General features: G+C 41.6%; 1 protein-coding gene across 4 annotated transcripts in view; it reads right to left on the reverse strand.

The window, feature by feature from the left end:
• Positions 1–16,625, reverse strand: part of LOC126281458 (proline-rich protein 36) — a 795,503-nt gene that overhangs the window by 580,016 nt on the left and 198,862 nt on the right. The gene's annotated exons all lie outside the window — the stretch shown is intronic.

A 16,625-nucleotide genomic window follows, 5' to 3' on the forward strand; every position in this document is an offset into this window, starting at 1 on the left:
GTGAAGTCGAAGTAGATACTCCGTGCGAATTGGTGTGGGTGGAGGTTATACTTAACAGCCGAATTAAGTTAATAATTGGCTCCTTCTACCGACCCCCAGACTCCGATGATACAGTTGCGGAACAGTTCAGAGAAAGTTTGAGTCTCGTAACAAATAAATACCCCACTCATACGGTTATAGTTGGTGGGGACTTCAATCTACCCTCGGTATGTTGGCAAAAATACTTGTTCAAAACCGGTGGTAGGCAGAAAACGTCTTCAGAGATTGTCCTAAATGCATTCTCCGAAAATTATTTCGAGCAGTTAGTCCATGAACCCACGCGAATTGTAAATGGTTGCGAAAACACACTTGACCTCTTGGCCACAAACAATCCAGAGCTGATAGAAAGCATCATGACTGATACAGGGATTAGTGATCACAAGGTCATTGCAGCTAGGCTCAATACCATTTCTTCCAAATCCATCAGAAACAAACGCAAAATAATTTTATTTAAAAAAGCGGATAAAGTGCCACTAGAAGCCTTCCTAAAAGACAATTTCCATTCCTTCCGAACTGACTATGCGAATGTAGACGACATGTGGCTCAAATTCAAAGATATAGTAGCAACAGCAATTGAGATATTCATACCTCATAAATTGGTAAGAGATGGAACGGATCCCCCGTGGTACACAAAAAAGGTCCGAACGCTGTTGCAGAGGCAACGGAAAAAGGATGCGAAGTTCAGAAGAACGCGAAATCCCGAAGATGGGCTAAAATTTACAGACGCGCGAAATTTGGCACGTACTTCGATGCGAGATGCCTTTAATAGGTTCCACAACGAAACATTGTCTCGAAATTTGGTAGAAAATCCGAAGAAATTCTGGTCGTATGTAAAGTACACAAGCGGCAAGACGCAGTCAATACCTTCGCTGCGCAGTGCCGATGGTACTGTTATCGACGACTGTGCCGCTAAAGCGGAGTTATTGAACGCAGTTTTCCGAAATTCCTTCACCAGGGAAGACGAATGGAATATTCCAGAATTTGAAACACGAACATCTGCCACCATGAGTTTCTTAGAAGTAGATACCTTAGGGGTTGCGAAGCAACTCAAATCGCTTGATACGGGCAAGTCTTCAGGTCCAGATTGTATACCGATTAGGTTCCTTTCAGATTACGCTGATTCTATGGCTCCCTACTTAGCACTCATATACAACCGCTCGCTCACCGATAGATCTGTACCTACAGATTGGAAAATTGCGCAGGTCGCACCAGTGTTGAAGAAGGGTAGTAGGAGTAATCCATTTAACTACAGACCTATATCATTGACGTCGGTTTGCAGTAGGGTTTTGGAGCATATACTGTATTCAAACATTATGAATCACCTCGAAGGGAACGATCTATTGACACGTAATCAGCATGGCTTCAGAAAACATCGCTCTTGTGCAACGCAGCTAGCTCTTTATTCGCACGAAGTAATGGCCGCTATCGACAGGGGATCTCAAGTTGATTCCGTATTTCTAGATTTCCGGAAAGCTTTTGACACCGTTCCTCACAAGCGACTTCTAATCAAGCTGCGGAGCTATGGGGTATCGTCTCAGTTGTGCGACTGGATTCGTGATTTCCTGTCAGGAAGGTCGCAGTTCGTAGTAATAGACGGAAAATCATCGAGTAAAACTGAAGTGATATCAGGTGTTCCCCAGGGAAGCGTCCTGGGACCTCTACTGTTCCTGATCTATATAAATGACCTGGGTGACAATCTGAGCAGTTCTCTTAGACTGTTCGCAGATGATGCTGTAATTTACCGTCTAGTAAGGTCATCCGAAGACCAGTATCAGCTGCAAAGCGATTTAGAAAAGATTGCTGCATGGTGTGTCAGGTGGCAGTTGACGCTAAATAACGAAAAGTGTGAGATGATCCACATGAGTTCCAAAAGAAATCCGTTGGAATTCGATTACTCGATAAATAGTACAATTCTCAAGGCTGTCAATTCAACTAGGTACTTGGGTGTTAAAATTACGAACAACTTCAGTTGGAAGGACCACATAGATAATATTGTCGGGAAGGCGAGCCAAAGGTTGCGTTTCATTGGCAGGACACTTAGAAGATGCAACAAGTCCACTAAAGAGACAGCTTACACTACACTCGTTCGTCCTCTGTTAGAATATTGCTGCGCGGTGTGGGATCCTTACCAGGTGGGATTGACGGAGGACATCGAAAGGGTGCAAAAAAGGGCAGCTCGTTTTGTATTATCGCGTTATAGGGGAGAGAGTGTGGCAGATATGATACACGAGTTGGGATGGAAGTCATTACAGCATAGACGTTTTTCGTCGCGGCGAGACCTTTTTACGAAATTTCAGTCACCAACTTTCTCTTCCGAATGCGAAAATATTTTGTTGAGCCCAACCTACATAGGTAGGAATGATCATCAAAATAAAATAAGAGAAATCAGAGCTCGAACAGAAAGGTTTAGGTGTTCGTTTTTCCCGATCGCTGTTCGGGAGTGGAATAGTAGAGAAATAGTATGATTGTGGTTCGATGAACCCTCTGCCAAGCACTTAAATGTGAATTGCAGAGTAGTGATGTAGATGTAGATGTAGATGAGCGGTGAGAAAACAGGCTGCCAAAAAGGCACAACTGTAAGCAATAAATGTGTATGTATTGTGATACAGATATTTGAAGCCTGAGGTACCAATAGACCTGGTTAGAGGAACAGCTTATTGCGGCATTAAAAGAAATAATGAAAATTAAAGAATTTCTTCGTATAAAACATTTGATTTTCAGCCATTGGAGCCATTATAAACCAGTTAGTTGAGCTATTGACCCGCAAACAAGCTATGTAGACTCGTCTATGCGAGAAACAGTAGGTCCTGAGGTCGACGCCGGTGTCTTGAAGCACCTCTGCTTGCGACACGTTGATGGTCATGGCGAAGCATATGCTCACGGGAAACTGCACATGTTTGAATTGGAAAGGGAAATTCTTGGGAACGAGGAGTGTGCGTGATATAAAAACTATATCACCCGCTCCACAGCCCGTGAGAATTTCAGCCTCTATAATATTGTTACGAAGCAACTCCAATTTAAGGCGAGTTCCATTACACAGCTTCAGAGGGGTTCAGTTCCAAAGCAGCAAAATCGGAATGGCCACTTTCAGAGCGATGTTGTTCACGGGGAGTCCTGGTAGTTGGTAGCATCGACCAGGTCCAGAACTGTGTTTATGGACCGATACACCGCCTTGCAGCCGCGCGGGGTTGCTGCGCGGTCAGGGGCGCATTGCCGCGGTTCGCGCGGCTGCTCCCATCGGCACTTCGAGTCCTCTCTCCGACATAGATGTGTCCGTTGTTCTTTGCGTAAGTTAGATTAAGTAGTGTGTAAGCCTATGGACCGATGACCTCAGCAGTTTGGTCCCATAGGAACTTATCACCACCATCATCTCGTTCCAATCATTATTTTTCCCAGAAGGCTCTGGTTTATAGCAGACGCTTTATCATTTTTGGGTGTCAGTATTTCCCTTTCAAAAGCCACGTATTCTCGTGATATGTTATTTTGAAAACATCTCCGTGAACGATAATAGTTACACCATTAGCAGAAAGAATCCTGGAATGAGATAATTTAAACGAACGAAGACAATAATACGAAATCACAACAATTGTATCACTTCACTTATATCGATGACACACAATTAAAAGCTCTGAAGATATGTAATTAAGTGATTTTAGTGTCAACTCGGCAACACTTATCAACGATAATAGTAGCGTCAACTCGACAAACTTATCAACGATAATTTTTACACAGATTCAAGAATGAATTCAAGAATGTCTATGGATAACGGGATTAAAATGTTAACTTTATTATTATTATGTGAAATGTTTTTAAAAAACTGCATTTTACAGATTTTATTATTGTTATCCTGGTTTATTTAGTTTAATTTCGTGAAACGTCTGCTGTCCAAATGTTCTTCTTCCAATATAAAGAAATTATCCTAACACGAAACTAAAACAATGCACATCAAAAATTATTGCTAATTTCACTCATTTTCATAGACAATTCACGCTCGACCAAAAATTTTATTATGACAAAACTGTTTTCACAAGAAATTCCGAAGACACTTTCTCTTGTATCTCCAATGGATTCCGATTTACTCGTACTGATCCAGCTAAAGAAAACACTACACATGCAGAGATAACTCGGCTTCCAGGTGGCATATCTAGATGAAACTTGCACTAGATTTTAAGTTAGACCTCCAACAATACAACCGTGAAACCCACATCCAATATCAAGCAGTAGTTTTTGCGTGATGATCGTAAAAACATATGGACAGACACACAGGAAAAGAAGAAACCCAGAAATAATTATTTTAGTTTTAATATCTGTTATAAACATAACTCATATGAATCATTCTTTAATATTTCCTATGTACAGACACTAATGACGTGCAGTTTATATGTGTGGAGGCAGATATACAGAGATTAAAATTGTAAGAATATACGAGACAAAACAGTAAACAAGTGGGTGCTGGCACAGGCTACAGTTATTCGATACAATTTTATTCTTTACTATTTTATCAGTAACGGTTTAGAGTTCCCGACCAGTTTAAGTCGCAGAGGAACTTCGAGGGAGCGCGGAACAAATTCGCACCACCCCTCGTTGCAGGTCGGTTTTCCGGCAGATCCTCATCGGCCTACGTGCTTGTAGCCGGAGGCAGGCCGCGTCGCCGCACCCGGCTAGAGAGGGCGCTCTGTTGCTTTGCTATTCTTATGGGGCGAGACGGCGGGTGGCTGCTCTGCTCGTGGTCTGAATGCGCCAGCGGCCGACCATCGCTTAGAAATTCGGCGGCGCGCCACCCAACCGCCGCTTTCATTTCACACGTGAGCAAACACGTCTTAAACAAAAATTACCGCACGCTTGCACGAACAGCACTGTATTCAGATACCGTCCCAGTGAACTGCTTTGACTGGAAAGAGAAAGGGTACCTCCTGCATTCGTAAACATTTTTCTTCCGTCTCAAAGCTCCTCGATTAGAATGGCAAGAACGGAATTTCGCACCTCTAGCCGATTACGAGTTGACGCTGATACAGTAGTCTTACCAATAACCTCCCACCTTCGATTCTGTGAAGAATCGGACTCTCATGTATACAACATCTGTTTCAGGCTCCTCAATGTTGATGACATCATATCTGCACAACTATATGTCGTACAGATACAATTTCGTAGGTAAAGTCAGTAGTATATGTGAATTTTGCGAACGTAGTTATTACTAAAGAAGTAATAAATTAAAACGTCATTCCTGATAAGTTTGATTGTAAGAACAGCAAGTAAGTAGTAAGTCATAAACTTGCCTCCTTTCACTACTTTATATGAAGCTCAGGGAGAAAAGTTTTGAAATAGTTTATCATTATGGGTAAAATCGATTGAAAGTCGCTAAGTTCAAAAATGGCTCTGAACACTATGGGACTTAACTTCTGAGTTCATCAATCCCCTAGAACTTAGAACAACTTAAACCTAACTAAACTAAGGACATCACACGCATCCACGCCCGAGGCAGGATTCGAACTGCGACCGTAGCGGTCGCGCGGCTCCAGACATTATCGCCTAGAACCGCTCGGCCACTCCGGCCGGCAAAGTCGCTAAGTGCTGTCATTGTCAAATACTAGGCGAATCTAATGTGAATAATCTGCGCGCCGTGAGCTGTGCTGTCTTAAGACATTCGCACGGTTTTGTAACATCAATACTTGACTTGAGCGGTAAACCTTTAATGCAAGATAAAATGTATTAATAAGTAGTTTATGAAAGCATTTTAAAGTCTTTAATTCAGTCAGTAATTATATGAAATAATGAAAATGAAATTTTTGTTGCCCCTGGAAGCCGTAGGACTGGCAATGTTGAACTGTGGCTATATACTGTGTGTGCATTTTGCAGCGTTGTAACATAGTTCAGAGAAGAATTAAAATTATTAACCAATAACTATGCAACACATTCCCCATTGTTGCCCTAAATTACGTAATATGAATGGCGGATTGGTTCTTTCTTCTTTTATTTTTCTATAATATTTACAACACAGTCACATTTGCACTTCACAATTATGTAACCGGATACAAGTAACCAGCAGTTAGCTTTAGACTTCCATTAGGTAAAAAAGGAAACAGAGGATCATTATATAACCACGACAAATTTCATATACACTCTAAAGAAACATAAAAAAGAAGAAGAAGCACCATCAAAGAATTATTCGAATGGGGCGGAAATTAGTAGCTGTGATGTACATGTACAGACTAAGAAATGATTACAAATTCAGAAGCAGAAAGAGCTTCACACACTGAGCAGGTCAACAATTCATTGGTCTACATTTTGCGCTTATGCAAGCAGCTTTTCGGCTTGGCATTGATTGGTAGGGTTGTTGGATGTCGTGGCAAATTCTGCCCAACTGGCACGTTAGATCCTCAAAATCCTAAACTGGTTGGAGAGCACAATCCTCTAAACTTTCTCAGTGTAGGAGAGATCCAGCGACCTTGCTGGCCAAGGTATGGTTTGGAAAATATGAAGACAAACGGTAGAAACTGTCGCCGTGTGGGACGCCGTGTGCGCCGTGTGCTGAAATGTAAATCGAGAACGGCTTGCCATGAAGGTAACGAAACGGGTAGTAGAATATCTTCGACATTTCGTTGTTCTGTAAAGGTGCCACGGATGACTAGCAAAGGCGTCCTGCTATGAAGTGAAATGGCACCCCAACATGACTGTCGCCCGCCACACGGCATGACAACCAGGAGTGATGGTCTAGGGTCCCACTTCTTTTCATAGCAGAAGCCCAATGGATGTCATCCGCGGCATCCTTAAGTTACAGCTATACGTTGATGGTATCCTGTACCTTGTTTTGTTGCCCTCCATGGTTCAAATGGCTCTAAGCACTATGGCATTTAACATGTGAGGTCATCAGTCCGCTAGTCTTAGAAGTACTTAAAGCTGACTAACCTAAGGAAATCACACACATCCATGCCCGAAGCAGGATTCGAATCTGCGACCGTAGCGGTCGCGCGGTTCCAGACTGAAGCGCCTAGAACCGCTCGGCCACCATTGCCGGCCCTACTCCTTCTTTTCATGCTTTCCAAACTAAACCTTAGCCATCATGGTCTCCGGAACTCTCTCCAACTGAGATGGTTTGGAGTACTAGGGGCAAAGCCATTCCAATTAGTTCGATATTTTGACGATCTAACGCGTCAGTAGGACATAATTTGTCGTGATGTCGGCTAGGAGAACATCCAACAACTCTATCTATTAACGTGTAGCCAAAGACTGTTGGCATAGGGGCTCGAGGTGGACCAACACGTTACTGACTTTCTCAATCTGCGAATCAAGAAATTACCCAATTTTATGAGAAACGGTAATAATTCGTTCGTTTTTAGATGTACATCACATTTACCAATTTCGTCCAGTTTGCATAATTCCGTCGTGGTACGATATTCTTTGTTTTAGAGTGTATATTGTTTACTCTTTTTTCTTTTCTATCTACTGAGAGTCTGAAGAACCACCGAGTGGTCGAAAACGGTTACCATATTTTGAGATGAGCATTTGACTGTATCTTAAAAAATACTAAAGAAAGAAAATAGGGGACATAAGTCAGTCATCTAATCTCCAAGACAGTAGTACACTTTTTCTAAAACGGTCCCTTCTACAACGTCTGCGCCAGCTGATTAAACAATACTTATTCACACCCGGCGAAAAGTTCGTATAGAGTCATTTCATTAGGATGCGACGTTAACGTTTAACATTCCTTCTTTCCTTTCAACTCATCGGATACGTCCAAAACTATGGTACATTTAGTTCTAAAATGTTGAGGTGTCGTCATATAATTACGGATCAATAACGCTTGCCTAAGGTATAGAACATAATATACAACTATTGCCCAAATGGAAACATTTTACCGTATTTAAGTGTTCAACAGTAGGATTTCAATAAACTATCCAACCATACTTTTGTTTCGGGAAGTGGGTCTAAGAACTACAATAACCTGCGGAAGATTCTGGGTATGGAGAAACAGATAGTTTTATGTACTGTATTCTATGACGAGCGCGGTGCGCCGATGGATTCGGCTAAACGGTGCCCTATAGCGATACTCCCTTTATTGCCAATACTTAGCTGGTGTGCCGTATTTCCTTAAACTGAACGTAATTGGCTATCGGTATGTTCTCGTAACTCTAAGTACCTTCGATGGGTCTACTTAGAAGGCGAGAGTGTTGGATGTTTTCCTGGTAACTTCGATTAATTTCTATGTACACTACGCGGCATAACATAGTGCAGATACTACGACAGAAGGCTGCAATTAGTGGGAGAGGTGCACAACCGAGAGTAATGTTCCTGAGTTACCTAAAAGTCAGTCAGTGTGTAGCTATACTGCTGACGGCGCGAAATACCTAAATGTTTAACAGCTTTGTAGGGTTGCTGCGAACTGGAGCAACGAAAGATTCTGTGTCGGGGTTTCTTGGGGGGTCTTGGTGTCCTTCGGCGTAAGGAATGTGGAGATCAAACCTGAACTTCCATATTTTCTTAAAATGAAGTTGTGATCCATACTGATCAGCAAAGTTACTTTCAGGTGTGGAGAGTTTTAATTTCAGTGACTCACCGCTGACTAACGATCATACACAAAAGAAACTAAATTCTGCACCATCATCTAAAAGCTTCTACAGACTGCAACACGCTTTACGGTGCAGTCATTCCAAGTAAGCACCGACCATGAAAACTTTTTGCACCTAGTCGTATCAGCAAAATCTTTCAGAAAGCACCAATCGTTTTTTATTGTTCCTGGTCATTTTTTCTTAAAAAACAGGAGAAATATGTCTGAAGCTTGCACAGTGTCTCCGAACCTTTAGGCTCCAAATTAGACTGTAGAGGTTCCTGGTCCGAAACGAATATCTTTGCTAATACGAAGCTTCGATTGAGAGTGACAGATGTTTGTTCATTTAGGAGCGAAGGTGCTAGAGAGAGAGTTGTTGCAACAGTATTATTTAAGAAAATGGTGTTGGATCGTGTGGGGTGACGATTCACCGGTAATGTAGCAGACGAAAGAACACTAAGAATAAGGTAGTGTGGTGAGTTGTGGTGGTGCAAAAATTACAGCTCCGTCGTAAAGGAGGAGTACAAGCAGTGCAACCAAAAGATTTTGAATCTACATTTCAGTTCTGTTAATGAATTAGCCAGCGCTGTTCTGCAGCTTCTATTGTTCAAGCTTGCTTCTCATTTAAACCCAAGTGTAGAGTGACTAAAATCTTGTTTTAGACCATCCATAGGATTCTCTGTAAACATGTGCACTGGTATTGTGCAATATCGACAAACAGTGATATTATTTCCTGTCAGCTCGTTGTTAATTTTGGATGCGTCGCGATAGGTTTTTTTTTTTTTTTTTTACCTCTTCTTGTCCGCAGGTGGATGTGGTTTCAAAACGACGTAACAGCATCTTACCTTCACATAACTGGCCGTGAGTACTTGAACAACAGATGGATGTCATGGTGGGAGATGTAGGAAACGTCCTGTCCCTTTGCCAATACGTTCTCTAAATCACATACCTATAGAGGCTTTCGCTGTTGGTGCTGGAAACCACAGTAGAAAGTGAAGTGGATGTGACTGGTGTGATACTTGGTCCTAGTCTCATTGTACAACTGTGTGATCAAACTTTACGATTTATTCGGAAGTATGCAGTGAGAATAGCGGTGGCTACTATGGATGGTTGCTGTCAGCATATATTGTTAGTGTGAGATGTAAGTGCCATACATCAATAAGAAACTAAATACTAATTTACGACCATTCGTTTCTAATCTCAAAGCTTCTCTGTTTCCGATCCCTAACTTAATATTTTAATCTTGACGTTGGGATACTCAAGAGGAACTTACTCATCAGAAAAAAAGTGCGTTCCTGTTGCGGTTAATCTGGTATTCGTTACGAAGTAGCTCCCACGATCGATATTACCTTGCCATACGTGCCATTAATACCCGTGTATTACTTTTGTCCATTTCTTTAATGGTTTCCATGAATATGCCAGCAGTACGGGGGTACAGAGACACAGTGCGTAATTTTACTGCGAAGCCTTCAGATTATTCAATTGTTAGGCATTTTATGACCAAATTTCATCGTCACAGGTTGAGATATGAAGGAAACTTGCTGTCTAGAGCTGTCTCCCAAGCAAGAAAAATTATGCTGCAGCTCAAATTTTACAGTCAGGTAGAAACCAACTGCACCCTGAACACAAAAGTTGTGCTCCCATCTATCAGGAAATCATAGCTGGGAAAAGCACGATACACTGGGTCGCGTGTGGTGTGCAGTGAACTCCACATGCTGTACATACAGTGGCAGCAGCAGGCACACATTCGGTACCAGGCGAACAGAGCCACGGAAGAGTTCCTCCCGCTGTCCGGGCTGCATTGGGCCGTGGTACCAACTAATTGCACAAAGCGAACACCTGTCCCCACCAGTCCCTGTGACATACGCGATGCTGTAAGAGAAAAGTTTCGGACGGCTCGACCCCTACTTTTTACTGACTCTCCGCTGTGCCAGGAAAGACAGAAAGTCTGCTGCCAGGTAACGTTACTGGCCACACTTGTTTCTTCTTCTTCAGGCCATATTTGTTATTTTTGTTGTCTTCATTTGCCCAAAATACAAAAAGTCATTAACTGGTTCATTGAATTAATTGTTATTTATGTTATTTTCGTTTTTAACTATTTGTTGCAATAGTCTCAGCTGCGAACGGGCACACTTAATAACCAATTTCTATTACATTTATTGATCACATTCAAAACGTCTTCTTCACGAGCTGTCAATAGTCAAAATTATTTAAAACTGTGCTTCCGCAATTCGTGGTTAATCTACATCTACATCTGTGCTGCGCAAGCAATCTTATGGTGTGCGGCGAGGGTACTTTCTGTATCAGTCTCACTTGCCCTTTCCCTGTTCCAATCGTGTATGGCTCGCAGGAAAAATCTTTGTACGTTTTCCATTTCAGCATAATTCATTCCAAGCCGTCTTTCAGTTTATATTTCGCAGTTCTCCACCGATTTCCGATAAAGGAGATCTAGATATAAGTCTGTTTATAGGTCTCACATTTTTCTGAATGCTCTGGTGGTTAACTGTGAACGCCTGATTTCAGGCTGTTCTATGTCTGCTACGGACAGGGGCCAGACATATGGATGGATATGAGTGTTCCAAAGGTTATCCGTGTTGTCTCCTTCAGATGGATATCCACTTTCTCATTTAGACTGGACGTACTAACGTCTCCCGGCTCATACGAAGGTAAATGGAGCAAATTTGCAAGTTGTGAAGTTCCCCTCCGCTTGCTCAGTTCGTTGATGACTATTCCTGTCCTCGAAAATTATAAGTTGTTCCATCATCGTGTTATTTGATGAGGATGAGTTGATTAAGCACAACGGATTGAGATACTACTATTAGTTAATTAAATCCTTCGTCGAAAGGTATTACTGAATTATAGTAAAAAAGTCATGCCACGAGATTCGAGCACAACTTCACTTTTCATGAATCCCTCAATCTTGGACGACGTTCCCTCCTTGCGAATACCTCTGACTGAGCGCTCATGACCGACCACAACTGAAGACGCCAGTTTAATGTCTGCCGTGCTTGAAATCAAGCGACCGTAAAACTCATTTCGAATCCAGAGACGATAAGCTACGCGTTGTCACATCTAGCAGAGGTTCTATTTTTCATGTAAAGATCAGGATGGAGCATTGATGACCCCACAAAGTGGTTCACTGTGATATAAATATCCTGAATAGGACTTTTTATTGAATAAAATACAATTTTATTCTACGACTAAAATTTGTTTTAGTAAATACCTTGTATCTTCTGAAGAGCAAGGTGAGAGATCTATAGCTTCTTTAGCTTTTTTCTCAAAATAGTTTGCCTGTCTCTTCTTATTAACTAGAAAGTGCATAGTTCCAGTTACATGGATTTATCTTCCTCTGCGGACTTTCTATTAAAAATTTCGAAGAGCCCTAGTGTATTGCTTTACTCCCTAATTTAGTCATTTTTATCTTATTCATGATGTGTGTTGTTGACTTAAATGACCGTGGCTCAATTACATGTTTTTCCTTAGCTCATTAATATGAAAAAGTAGCATCACTTCCTAAGACTTTTATTCATTACTCAAATCGGTTTACACACATAATATCACTTACTGTATTCCATTGCTTTCATTATTAAATATCTTTCTTTCTCATTTAACTGCTAAAGGATACATAAGTTCTATAAATCGTTTTTTACTTGTGTGGCTATCTCTGTTTTAGGAAAGAATGACACTTTAGTCGAGCTGGAGACTACTGTGAGTATTGCTTTTCAAATAATGTATTGTCCGACACAGTCTTCAGATAATAACATACATACTGCAATTTTATTTCACCGCTCCTGAAATCAGTTTCTCCATCAAGATTGCGAACGTAGTTTCCATATTGATGACATCAAACAGCAGCGTGTATTTTACGATTCGAGGGTGACTGATGACGGCCGAAATCAGTCATTTCGTTCGAAATTAATATGATCGTGTCATACAATAGATAATGTCTTCCCTCTGGTGTTAGTTACTGTGCTATTTATTTGTTACTGCACTGCCTGGTGCCGATCTAACGTCCATTTTTTTTTTTTTTTTTTTTTTTTGTAAATCAGAGCATTGTATCATGATCCTATTGCTATTTGCGACAAACTAACATTTTCTCTTTAGGAGCTGCCTTGGTCCATTTGTGATTTTCTTCACTTCTAATTTCTTCCTGCTTGCTCCCCCTTTTTGTTCATGCATCAAATGAGAGGTGTTTGCCAACCAGTTAAATGAATTAGAACGGCTGGTAGTGAAAATTCTTGTTGTTTAAAAGTGCCCACACAGGCTGTGCATATTTTGAAGCGGAGGGCGTTTGCTGTGGCCGTAGACGAGGCTCATAGGGCTCGCAGGCACTGGCGAGTGGCGAGCGCCGAAACTTGCGTGTGAGCTGGCGCCAGCACCGGACAGGAGCGCCCACCCCGTAATTAACTAACTCTGGCCGCATAGCTGGCGCCAGCAAGCATAGCCCCAGGCACGCGGCCGGCGCGCGGTCAATCTGCTCCACCTGACCGAGGAGGTTGAAGAAGGGGAAGGGGGGAGCAGGGTGTTCTTCCCTGCAACATCCATTGCGTAGCACAAGCAGATCGAGCAACACGACCCTTCCGTCTTCTAGTCAGTGAAATTCTAGCCTGATGAGTATCCCAGTTCCTCAATTATAGATCTCCTAGCAGATAGGATTTGTATCACATTCTCTCCATACTATCGATGTATAAAATGAATTATGGAACATGTTTTATACATGAGAATTATGACTTTTTTGGTAAATGAACTTCTCGTCTATAAAAATCAACACGGGTTCCGCAAACAGTGATCCTGCGAAACTCAGCTCGCTCTGTTGCTCCATGAGATCCACAGCGCAGTGGACAACGGCGCTCAGGTTGGTGCCGCGTCACTTGATTTCAGTAAGGCACTTGACACCGTCCCACACTGACGTTTAATGAAAAAAATACGAGCTTACGGAGTATCAGAGCAGACATTCGACACGATTGAAGACTTTCTTGCAGACAGAACTCAACAAGTCGCTCCTGGATACTTCCGTCTTTTTTAAAGACTGTCGGTATGGATTTCTTGCAATCTAAATTCACCGATTTGTGAACTAGAAAAATTTTCTCCCTTAGTGGACAAAACAAATGACAGCTACAAAAGAAGGTCTCAACAGAGACGCAAGATAATCTGTAAGAGCCATCTCAGGACGCAAACAAATTTTCAACCATACTTGTTGCTGTTAGCAGTTTCAAATTATGATCTTTACAAACATCGATATTTTCTACTCAACATTTTTATTTCGTCGGATGAAAAACTTTGTCGTTAAATTTCACAAACTGAGTTAAACATTTTAGTGCACACTTATTTAATGGGCACATCTCCGTCAGATTATTTACAAATTTTGTTCCGATACGTTATGGGGCGAACAAACGGTTTAAGTATGAATGCATTGCTGCAGCGTGTATGCAACCCGGTGCGATTCCGATGCGGATATGTGCAAGTACCGACGTGTAGGGAAGGTGTTGGTGTAGCCAACGGACGGCAACTTATTGTGCGTGTGCGTGTGTGTGTGTGTGTGTGTGTGTGTGCGAGAGAGAGATAGAGAGAGAGAGAGAGAGAGAGAGAGAGAGAGAGAGAGAGAGAGAGAGAGAGAGAGACAGAGAGAGAGAGAGAGGGAAGATGACTATCCTGAACCTGGCATATGTGGACACGATACGAGAAGTACTGAAGTTCCAATGATCCCATTTCAACTTTTGGAATCTGACCAGAGGGTAGTCTCTTAAGCTAAGAAACAAAGACGGTCGTATTTCATATAGTAATTACCATTATTATTATATGAACTGATATGAACTGCTTGTAACGCGAGATATGTAGATAAATAAAGATTTACAAAAGAACTTACAATCGTCAAATATTTATAGAAGACAATCAACTAAATAAATTTTTGTGAGCCTTTCTACTTTTAATTAAATACAGATATTTATCTCAGACTCTACCGTTCTCGTCTTTTAAAATTCTTTCAGTAAAGTACCTTCCAGAAGGGTTAAAGTTATTCCAAATAAGCTGCATGCTAGTATTTCGTCCAGCCCACTTTTGAAATGTATGGAAATATTGGAGGGAACTCTAATGTATCCATGCGTAACTAGTGATAACCAACCACGTCTTCGTGAAGTGCCAGTCGTATTTCTCTGAGCGTGTCGGAATGCTGTCGAACTACTCAAACAGACGCAGAGCGGAATTACCTGCCATCATTAATTAGTACCACATTCCGTATTCCGTTGCGGAACTCCCGAATTCGACGTTTACCCCCGTTTTGGAGAGCTCCTAATCGGATTCTGTGTGTGCTGCGGAATTAACACAACTGCAGCGATAGCCCCTCTTACCGCTACTCCTGTTACCGTGCACCCACCGTACATACCACATATTTTGCCGGTGACTGTATCACTAATCTTGCCTTGATCACTAGAAATTCAAAGCATAAAACAGATCACTCGATTAACAGCCATCTAATTTGTTCCACTTACTACAGTCGCTTCTCACCAGATCTCTGCAGCTAGGATTACATCATAATATGTTACTGGAGGGGTTGCAACACTAGTAAGAGCTCTAACAGAATGTGCCCTCTAACATTATTACGTTTTACAAAAACGGCTTATTGTGCTCTGGTTCAGAAGACGTCAAGTACTGCGTACTGTTGTACCTTATCAACGCTGTCTCGATAGGCTTCTGGACCTCTTTCATTTCGATATCCACTGTGTAACTAGTCTGAAAGTGTATTATCTTCTGCATTCAGTAACTGCACTGACAACTGTAAACGATTCTTTGACATTTCTCGCTTGCTTAGCACAGTGCGGAAGAGTTGTCTAATGTCGACATTTAAAATGAGATCCAGTTAATCAAAGACTTGTGTATTGTACGGCATTTAATAGACGCAATACCTCCTTGGCACGGTAGTGTATAATGAGACCGAGAGGAATGGTTTAATGATTAGCACAATGGACCTCGAACTAAGAACGAGTGGCGATTTAAGTATGATTTTGTTGCCCCTAAATCTCTTTGGACGGAAGCCGGTATTTTTCTTTAAAAAAAAAATCGGTGCTAGTTTCCTTCCCCCTTCAGTGTTAAGTCAACACATCTTATGAGGTTTTTTATGTTGAAATCGTAACGCTTTTTAAATACAACAAACTTTATTAACATTCTACGTCTTTATTCTTCACGTCTAAATATCGATCTCTCAAAATAGTCACCGTGGCGACCAGCACATTTCCCCCAATGTGAGGCCAGTTTGTTGATATCGTCACCGTAGAATGTTTGACTTCGTTGACGGAACCAGAACCTCACTTTTGCTTGCATCGCTTCATCACTATCAAAGTGAAGTCTTCGAAAGTGTTCTTTAATATTTCGGAATAGATGAAAACCGGATGGAGCCAAGCCGGAACTGTATAGAGGGTGACTGATGTCTGTGACCTCAAGGTGTTGTCATGGTGAAGCAGAGGGTGCTCCTTGTGTGGACGAACTCTTCTAATGCTAAAGTCATCTACAGCACGCTGTTTCCGACGCACACCCCCATGATACAGTCTAGAGAGCCTGTAAAGGGAGAGAGTGGCCAACCGGACGATTAGGCGGAAACGAAAAGAATAACAAAAATCAGGTATTGTTAAATGTAGGCTACTGTAATAACGACCAAATATAACAAGAAAACTACTGTATCAATTCTACCCCACAGTAAGTAGGAGTATTAAAAGCTGTCTTCAAGAGTACCTACAATTATTTACTACGAATAATGTTTCAGCAACCACGACAACTGCGGAAGAAGTGCTTACAACTTGCCTGCGTCAACAATCAGACAATAATACTGAAACCAAAGTAATGCCTAGTGTCTGCAGAACGAATTACAGATGTCAAAAACAATACTGAACAATTACTAACGTGTTTACTTCAAACATGTAGGCCTACCGACTTCATCACAAAACGCTTCACTATTTCAACCCGTATTTAAGATCGCAAACGCTAATTACGTACTAAAAGCGATGTACAACTTAATCGAACATGTATGCGCAACGCATAACAAGTCTCT

The sequence above is a fragment of the Schistocerca gregaria genome, chromosome 7 (genome assembly GCF_023897955.1).
Source record: "Schistocerca gregaria isolate iqSchGreg1 chromosome 7, iqSchGreg1.2, whole genome shotgun sequence".
Taxonomy (NCBI): Eukaryota; Metazoa; Arthropoda; class Insecta; order Orthoptera; family Acrididae; genus Schistocerca; species Schistocerca gregaria.